The 9,637-nt window shown below is 35.5% G+C and overlaps 2 non-coding genes across 2 annotated transcripts; both read right to left on the reverse strand.

Annotated features, from left to right (window-relative positions):
- Positions 1 to 1,650: 1,650 nt before the first annotated feature.
- TRNAN-GUU (transfer RNA asparagine (anticodon GUU)) lies at positions 1,651 to 1,724 on the reverse strand. The gene has a single exon. It is a non-coding gene; the product is annotated as a tRNA-Asn (tRNA).
- Positions 1,725 to 6,315: 4,591 nt separating this feature from the next.
- On the reverse strand, positions 6,316 to 6,389 carry TRNAN-GUU (transfer RNA asparagine (anticodon GUU)). Its single transcript has one exon. It is a non-coding gene; the product is annotated as a tRNA-Asn (tRNA).
- Positions 6,390 to 9,637: the final 3,248 nt, after the last annotated feature.

The following is a 9,637-nucleotide window of genomic DNA, read 5'->3' on the forward strand; positions in this document are numbered from 1 at the left end:
GATGAATCAACCCTTCTTGAGTTCTAAGCACTTCCATGAGCAGCAGAGTGGCGCAGCGGAAGCGTGCTGGGCCCATAACCCAGAGGTCGATGGATCGAAACTCTGCTATGTGCTGTTTTCATTTATCAAATCTAAAATTGGGATTGCTATTTTGACTTTTTTGGTCTTTGCTTATAGTAGAAAATCCATTATCATCTTAACTCATTTTAATCGTATTTTGACAGAAGTGCTGTAGCAAAAAATCCACATAATGTCTTTAATTTACCCTATTACTTCTATGGTTATTGAGAAAAACAAACTACATTGACTCAAGAAGAGCAAATCAGGTGATCTAACAAGTAATTTATCAAAATCATCTTTCCAGTTTACACTTTGGTGATGCAATAAGACAATGATTTTGTAAGAAAAATCTTCACACTTCAAAAAGTTTTTCTTAATTCCTTACCTTTGTACTGATAAGATAACACCTGGTTTTAACATAACACAGGCTTCCACTTAAAAATGCTGCTAGGTTGCATTCTGCAGATTAGATATCACCAGGAACAACATTAACCTTCAGGTATTTTCTAAATGTTGAATAAATTGGCTTAAATCAAATTAAACTCACTTTAGAGATAATTGTTTCAGAGAAAGTCTTGAACCCTTCCTTAAAATAGGTAGTTTGACATGTTGACTTCTCTACCGAAAAATCCCCAAAACTTGATTAATAGAATATTCTCTTCCCTGGGTGGGATTGAACCACCAACATTCCAGTTAACAGCCGAACGCGCTAACCAATTGCGCCACAGAAACCCTATATGAGACATAAACAAACAACAGCTAAGAAACATTGATCTGAAAAGTTTCCTTGCCAAAGTTTATAAAGTCTCTAATCTGGACAGTTATTTTAGGATTTTTCGTTAATTAAAAGGAACACATTGCCATGTTCTTGAGATGAATCAACCCTTCTTGAGTTCTAAGCACTTCCATGAGCAGCAGAGTGGCGCAGCGGAAGCGTGCTGGGCCCATAACCCAGAGGTCGATGGATCGAAACTCTGCTATGTGCTGTTTTCATTTATCAAATCTAAAATTGGGATTGCTATTTTGACTTTTTTGGTCTTTGCTTATAGTAGAAAATCCATTATCATCTTAACTCATTTTAATCATATTTTGACAGAAGTGCTGTAGCAAAAAATCCACTTAATGTCTTTACTTTACCCTATTACTTCTATGGTTATTCAGAAAAACAAACTACATTGACTCCAGAAGAGCAAATCAGGTGTTCTAACAAGTAATTTATCAAAATCATCTTTCCTGCTTACACTTTGGTGATGCAATAAGACAATGATTTTGTAAGAAAAATCTTCAAACTTCAAAAAGTTTTTCTTAATTCCTTACCTTTGTACTGATAAGATAAGACCTGGTTTTAACATAACACAGGCTTTCACTTAAAAATGCTGCTAGGTTGCATTCTGCTGATTAGATATCACCAGGAACAACATTAACCTTCAGGTATTTTATAAATGTTGAATAAATTGCCTTAAATCAAATTAAACTCACTTTAGAGATAATTGTTTCAGAGAAAGTCTTGAACCCTACCATTAAATAGGTAGTTTGACATGTTGACTTCTCTACCTAAAATTCCCCAAAATTTGACTATTAGAAGATTCTCGTCCCTGGGTGGGATTGAACCACCAACCTTCCGGTTAACAGCCGAACGCGCTAACCAATTGCGCCACAGAGACCCTATGTGATACATAAACAAACAACACCTAAGAAAGATTGATCTGGAAAGTTTCCTTGCCAAAGTTTATAAAGTCTCTAATCTGGACAGTTATTTTAGGATTTTTCGTTAATTAAAAGGAACACATTGCCATGTTCTTGAGATGAATCAACCCTTCTTGAGTTCTAAGCACTTCCATGAGCAGCAGAGTGGCGCAGCGGAAGCGTGCTGGGCCCATAACCCAGAGGTCGATGGATCGAAACTCTGCTATGTGCTGTTTTCATTTATCAAATCTAAAATTGGGATTGCTATTTTGACTTTTTTGGTCTTTGCTTATAGTAGAAAATCCATTATCATCTTAACTCATTTTAATCATATTTTGACAGAAGTGCTGTAGCAAAAAATCCACTTAATGTCTTTACTTTACCCTATTACTTCTATGGTTATTGAGAAAAACAAACTACATTGACTCCAGAAGAGCAAATCAGGTGTTCTAACAAGTAATTTATCAAAATCATCTTTCCAGCTTACACTTTGGTGATGCAATAAGACAATGATTTTGTAAGAAAAATCTTCAAACTTCAAAAAGTTTTTCTTAATTCCTTACCTTTGTACTGATAAGATAACACCTGGTTATAACATAACACAGGCTTTCACTTAAAATTGCTGCTAGGTTGCATTCTGCTGATTAGATATCACCAGGAACAACATTAACCTTCAGGTATTTTCTAAATGTTGAATAAATTGGCTTAAATCAAATTAAACTCACTTTAGAGATAATTGTTTCCGAGAAAGTCTTGAACCCTTCCTTAAAATAGGAAGTTTGACATGTTGACTTCTCTACCTAAAAATCCCCAAAACTTGATTAATAGAATATTCTCGTCCCTGGGTGGGATTGAACCACCAACATTCCAGTTAACAGCCGAACGCACTAACCAATTGCGCCACAGAAACCCTATATGAGACATAAACAAACAACAGCTAAGAAACATTGATCTGGAAAGTTTCCTTGCCAAAGTTTATAAAGTCTCTAATCTGGACAGTTATTTTAGGATTTTTCGTTAGTTAAAAGGAACACATTGCCATGTTCTTCTGATGAATCAACCCTTCTTGAGTTCTAAGCACTTCCATGAGCAGCAGAGTGGCGCAGCGGAAGCGTGCTGGGCCCATAACCCAGAAGTCGATGGATCGAAACCATCCTCTGCTATGTGCTATTTTCATTTATCAAATCTAAAATTGGGATTGCTATTTTGACTTTTTTGGTCTTTGCTTATAGTAGAAAATCCATTATCATCTTAACTCATTTTAATCGTATTTTGACAGAAGTGCTGTAGCAAAAAATCCACATAATGTCTTTAATTTACCCTATTACTTCTATGGTTATTGAGAAAAACAAACTACATTGACTCCAGAAGAGCAAATCAGGTGATCTAACAAGTAATTTATCAAAATCATCTTTCCAGTTTACACTTTGGTGATGCAATAAGACAATGATTTTGTAAGAAAAATCTTCACACTTCAAAAAGTTTTTCTTAATTCCTTACCTTTGTACTGATAAGATAACACCTGGTTTTAACATAACACAGGCTTCCACTTAAAAATGCTGCTAGGTTGCATTCTGCGGATTAGATATCACCAGGAACAACATTAACCTTCAGGTATTTCCTAAATGTTGAATAAATTGGCTTAAATCAAATTAAACTCACTTTAGAGATAATTGTTTCAGAGAAAGTCTTGAACCCTTCCTTAAAATAGGTAGTTTGACATGTTGACTTCTCTACCGAAAAATCCCCAAAACTTGATTAATAGAATATTCTCTTCCCTGGGTGGGATTGAACCACCAACATTCCAGTTAACAGCCGAACGCGCTAACCAATTGCGCCACAGAAACCCTATATGAGACATAAACAAACAACAGCTAAGAAACATTGATCTGGAAAGTTTCCTTGCCAAAGTTTATAAAGTCTCTAATCTGGACAGTTATTTTAGGATTTTTCGTTAATTAAAAGGAACACATTGCCATGTTCTTGTGATGAATCAACCCTTCTTGAGTTCTAAGCACTTCCATGAGCAGCAGAGTGGCGCAGCGGAAGCGTGCTGGGCCCATAACCCAGAGGTCGATGGATCGAAACTCTGCTATGTGCTGTTTTCATTTATCAAATCTAAAATTGGGATTGCTATTTTGACTTTTTTGGTCTTTGCTTATAGTAGAAAATCCATTATCATCTTAACTCATTTTAATCATATTTTGACAGAAGTGCTGTAGCAAAAAATCCACTTAATGTCTTTACTTTACCCTATTACTTCTATGGTTATTGAGAAAAACAAACTACATTGACTCCAGAAGAGCAAATCAGGTGATCTAACAAGTAATTTATCAAAATCATCTTTCCAGTTTACACTTTGGTGATGCAATAAGACAATGATTTTGTAAGAAAAATCTTCACACTTCAAAAAGTTTTTCTTAATTCCTTACCTTTGTACTGATAAGATAACACCTGGTTTTAACATAACACAGGCTTCCACTTAAAAATGCTGCTAGGTTGCATTCTGCGGATTAGATATCACCAGGAACAACATTAACCTTCAGGTATTTCCTAAATGTTGAATAAATTGGCTTAAATCAAATTAAACTCACTTTAGAGATAATTGTTTCAGAGAAAGTCTTGAACCCTTCCTTAAAATAGGTAGTTTGACATGTTGACTTCTCTACCGAAAAATCCCCAAAACTTGATTAATAGAATATTCTCGTCCCTGGGTGGGATTGAACCACCAACATTCCAGTTAACAGCCGAACGCGCTAACCAATTGCGCCACAGAAACCCTATATGAGACATAAACAAACAACAGCTAAGAAACATTGATCTGGAAAGTTTCCTTGCCAAAGTTTATAAAGTCTCTAATCTGGACAGTTATTTTAGGATTTTTCGTTAATTAAAAGGAACACATTGCCATGTTCTTGTGATGAATCAACCCTTCTTGAGTTCTAAGCACTTCCATGAGCAGCAGAGTGGCGCAGCGGAAGCGTGCTGGGCCCATAACCCAGAGGTCGATGGATCGAAACTCTGCTATGTGCTGTTTTCATTTATCAAATCTAAAATTGGGATTGCTATTTTGACTTTTTTGGTCTTTGCTTATAGTAGAAAATCCATTATCATCTTAACTCATTTTAATCATATTTTGACAGAAGTGCTGTAGCAAAAAATCCACTTAATGTCTTTACTTTACCCTATTACTTCTATGGTTATTGAGAAAAACAAACTACATTGACTCCAGAAGAGCAAATCAGGTGATCTAACAAGTAATTTATCAAAATCATCTTTCCAGTTTACACTTTGGTGATGCAATAAGACAATGATTTTGTAAGAAAAATCTTCACACTTCAAAAAGTTTTTCTTAATTCCTTACCTTTGTACTGATAAGATAACACCTGGTTTTAACATAACACAGGCTTCCACTTAAAAATGCTGCTAGGTTGCATTCTGCGGATTAGATATCACCAGGAACAACATTAACCTTCAGGTATTTCCTAAATGTTGAATAAATTGGCTTAAATCAAATTAAACTCACTTTAGAGATAATTGTTTCAGAGAAAGTCTTGAACCCTTCCTTAAAATAGGTAGTTTGACATGTTGACTTCTCTACCGAAAAATCCCCAAAACTTGATTAATAGAATATTCTCTTCCCTGGGTGGGATTGAACCACCAACATTCCAGTTAACAGCCGAACGCGCTAACCAATTGCGCCACAGAAACCCTATATGAGACATAAACAAACAACAGCTAAGAAACATTGATCTGAAAAGTTTCCTTGCCAAAGTTTATAAAGTCTCTAATCTGGACAGTTATTTTAGGATTTTTCGTTAATTAAAAGGAACACATTGCCATGTTCTTGAGATGAATCAACCCTTCTTGAGTTCTAAGCACTTCCATGAGCAGCAGAGTGGCGCAGCGGAAGCGTGCTGGGCCCATAACCCAGAGGTCGATGGATCGAAACTCTGCTATGTGCTGTTTTCATTTATCAAATCTAAAATTGGGATTGCTATTTTGACTTTTTTGGTCTTTGCTTATAGTAGAAAATCCATTATCATCTTAACTCATTTTAATCATATTTTGACAGAAGTGCTGTAGCAAAAAATCCACTTAATGTCTTTACTTTACCCTATTACTTCTATGGTTATTCAGAAAAACAAACTACATTGACTCCAGAAGAGCAAATCAGGTGTTCTAACAAGTAATTTATCAAAATCATCTTTCCTGCTTACACTTTGGTGATGCAATAAGACAATGATTTTGTAAGAAAAATCTTCAAACTTCAAAAAGTTTTTCTTAATTCCTTACCTTTGTACTGATAAGATAAGACCTGGTTTTAACATAACACAGGCTTTCACTTAAAAATGCTGCTAGGTTGCATTCTGCTGATTAGATATCACCAGGAACAACATTAACCTTCAGGTATTTTATAAATGTTGAATAAATTGCCTTAAATCAAATTAAACTCACTTTAGAGATAATTGTTTCAGAGAAAGTCTTGAACCCTACCATTAAATAGGTAGTTTGACATGTTGACTTCTCTACCTAAAATTCCCCAAAATTTGACTATTAGAAGATTCTCGTCCCTGGGTGGGATTGAACCACCAACCTTCCGGTTAACAGCCAAACGCGCTAACCAATTGCGCCACAGAGACCCTATGTGATACATAAACAAACAACACCTAAGAAAGATTGATCTGGAAAGTTTCCTTGCCAAAGTTTATAAAGTCTCTAATCTGGACAGTTATTTTAGGATTTTTCGTTAATTAAAAGGAACACATTGCCATGTTCTTGAGATGAATCAACCCTTCTTGAGTTCTAAGCACTTCCATGAGCAGCAGAGTGGCGCAGCGGAAGCGTGCTGGGCCCATAACCCAGAGGTCGATGGATCGAAACTCTGCTATGTGCTGTTTTCATTTATCAAATCTAAAATTGGGATTGCTATTTTGACTTTTTTGGTCTTTGCTTATAGTAGAAAATCCATTATCATCTTAACTCATTTTAATCATATTTTGACAGAAGTGCTGTAGCAAAAAATCCACTTAATGTCTTTACTTTACCCTATTACTTCTATGGTTATTGAGAAAAACAAACTACATTGACTCCAGAAGAGCAAATCAGGTGTTCTAACAAGTAATTTATCAAAATCATCTTTCCAGCTTACACTTTGGTGATGCAATAAGACAATGATTTTGTAAGAAAAATCTTCAAACTTCAAAAAGTTTTTCTTAATTCCTTACCTTTGTACTGATAAGATAACACCTGGTTATAACATAACACAGGCTTTCACTTAAAATTGCTGCTAGGTTGCATTCTGCTGATTAGATATCACCAGGAACAACATTAACCTTCAGGTATTTCCTAAATGTTGAATAAATTGGCTTAAATCAAATTAAACTCACTTTAGAGATAATTGTTTCAGAGAAAGTCTTGAACCCTTCCTTAAAATAGGTAGTTTGACATGTTGACTTCTCTACCGAAAAATCCCCAAAACTTGATTAATAGAATATTCTCGTCCCTGGGTGGGATTGAACCACCAACATTCCAGTTAACAGCCGAACGCGCTAACCAATTGCGCCACAGAAACCCTATATGAGACATAAACAAACAACAGCTAAGAAACATTGATCTGGAAAGTTTCCTTGCCAAAGTTTATAAAGTCTCTAATCTGGACAGTTATTTTAGGATTTTTCGTTAATTAAAAGGAACACATTGCCATGTTCTTGTGATGAATCAACCCTTCTTGAGTTCTAAGCACTTCCATGAGCAGCAGAGTGGCGCAGCGGAAGCGTGCTGGGCCCATAACCCAGAGGTCGATGGATCGAAACTCTGCTATGTGCTGTTTTCATTTATCAAATCTAAAATTGGGATTGCTATTTTGACTTTTTTGGTCTTTGCTTATAGTAGAAAATCCATTATCATCTTAACTCATTTTAATCATATTTTGACAGAAGTGCTGTAGCAAAAAATCCACTTAATGTCTTTACTTTACCCTATTACTTCTATGGTTATTGAGAAAAACAAACTACATTGACTCCAGAAGAGCAAATCAGGTGATCTAACAAGTAATTTATCAAAATCATCTTTCCAGTTTACACTTTGGTGATGCAATAAGACAATGATTTTGTAAGAAAAATCTTCACACTTCAAAAAGTTTTTCTTAATTCCTTACCTTTGTACTGATAAGATAACACCTGGTTTTAACATAACACAGGCTTCCACTTAAAAATGCTGCTAGGTTGCATTCTGCGGATTAGATATCACCAGGAACAACATTAACCTTCAGGTATTTCCTAAATGTTGAATAAATTGGCTTAAATCAAATTAAACTCACTTTAGAGATAATTGTTTCAGAGAAAGTCTTGAACCCTTCCTTAAAATAGGTAGTTTGACATGTTGACTTCTCTACCGAAAAATCCCCAAAACTTGATTAATAGAATATTCTCGTCCCTGGGTGGGATTGAACCACCAACATTCCAGTTAACAGCCGAACGCGCTAACCAATTGCGCCACAGAAACCCTATATGAGACATAAACAAACAACAGCTAAGAAACATTGATCTGGAAAGTTTCCTTGCCAAAGTTTATAAAGTCTCTAATCTGGACAGTTATTTTAGGATTTTTCGTTAATTAAAAGGAACACATTGCCATGTTCTTGTGATGAATCAACCCTTCTTGAGTTCTAAGCACTTCCATGAGCAGCAGAGTGGCGCAGCGGAAGCGTGCTGGGCCCATAACCCAGAGGTCGATGGATCGAAACTCTGCTATGTGCTGTTTTCATTTATCAAATCTAAAATTGGGATTGCTATTTTGACTTTTTTGGTCTTTGCTTATAGTAGAAAATCCATTATCATCTTAACTCATTTTAATCATATTTTGACAGAAGTGCTGTAGCAAAAAATCCACTTAATGTCTTTACTTTACCCTATTACTTCTATGGTTATTCAGAAAAACAAACTACATTGACTCCAGAAGAGCAAATCAGGTGTTCTAACAAGTAATTTATCAAAATCATCTTTCCTGCTTACACTTTGGTGATGCAATAAGACAATGATTTTGTAAGAAAAATCTTCAAACTTCAAAAAGTTTTTCTTAATTCCTTACCTTTGTACTGATAAGATAAGACCTGGTTTTAACATAACACAGGCTTCCACTTAAAAATGCTGCTAGGTTGCATTCTGCTGATTAGATATCACCAGGAACAACATTAACCTTCAGGTATTTTCTAAATGTTGAATAAATTGGCTTAAATCAAATTAAACTCACTTTAGAGATAATTGTTTCCGAGAAAGTCTTGAACCCTTCCTTAAAATAGGAAGTTTGACATGTTGACTTCTCTACCTAAAAATCCCCAAAACTTGATTAATAGAATATTCTCGTCCCTGGGTGGGATTGAACCACCAACATTCCAGTTAACAGCCGAACGCACTAACCAATTGCGCCACAGAAACCCTATATGAGACATAAACAAACAACAGCTAAGAAACATTGATCTGGAAAGTTTCCTTGCCAAAGTTTATAAAGTCTCTAATCTGGACAGTTATTTTAGGATTTTTCGTTAGTTAAAAGGAACACATTGCCATGTTCTTCTGATGAATCAACCCTTCTTGAGTTCTAAGCACTTCCATGAGCAGCAGAGTGGCGCAGCGGAAGCGTGCTGGGCCCATAACCCAGAAGTCGATGGATCGAAACCATCCTCTGCTATGTGCTATTTTCATTTATCAAATCTAAAATTGGGATTGCTATTTTGACTTTTTTGGTCTTTGCTTATAGTAGAAAATCCATTATCATCTTAACTCATTTTAATCGTATTTTGACAGAAGTGCTGTAGCAAAAAATCCACATAATGTCTTTAATTTACCCTATTACTTCTATGGTTATTGAGAAAAACAAACTACATTGA

Source organism: Taudactylus pleione, unplaced genomic scaffold (genome assembly GCF_031769625.1).
Source record: "Taudactylus pleione unplaced genomic scaffold, aTauple2 ptg000134l, whole genome shotgun sequence".
Classification (NCBI taxonomy): domain Eukaryota; kingdom Metazoa; phylum Chordata; class Amphibia; order Anura; family Myobatrachidae; genus Taudactylus; species Taudactylus pleione.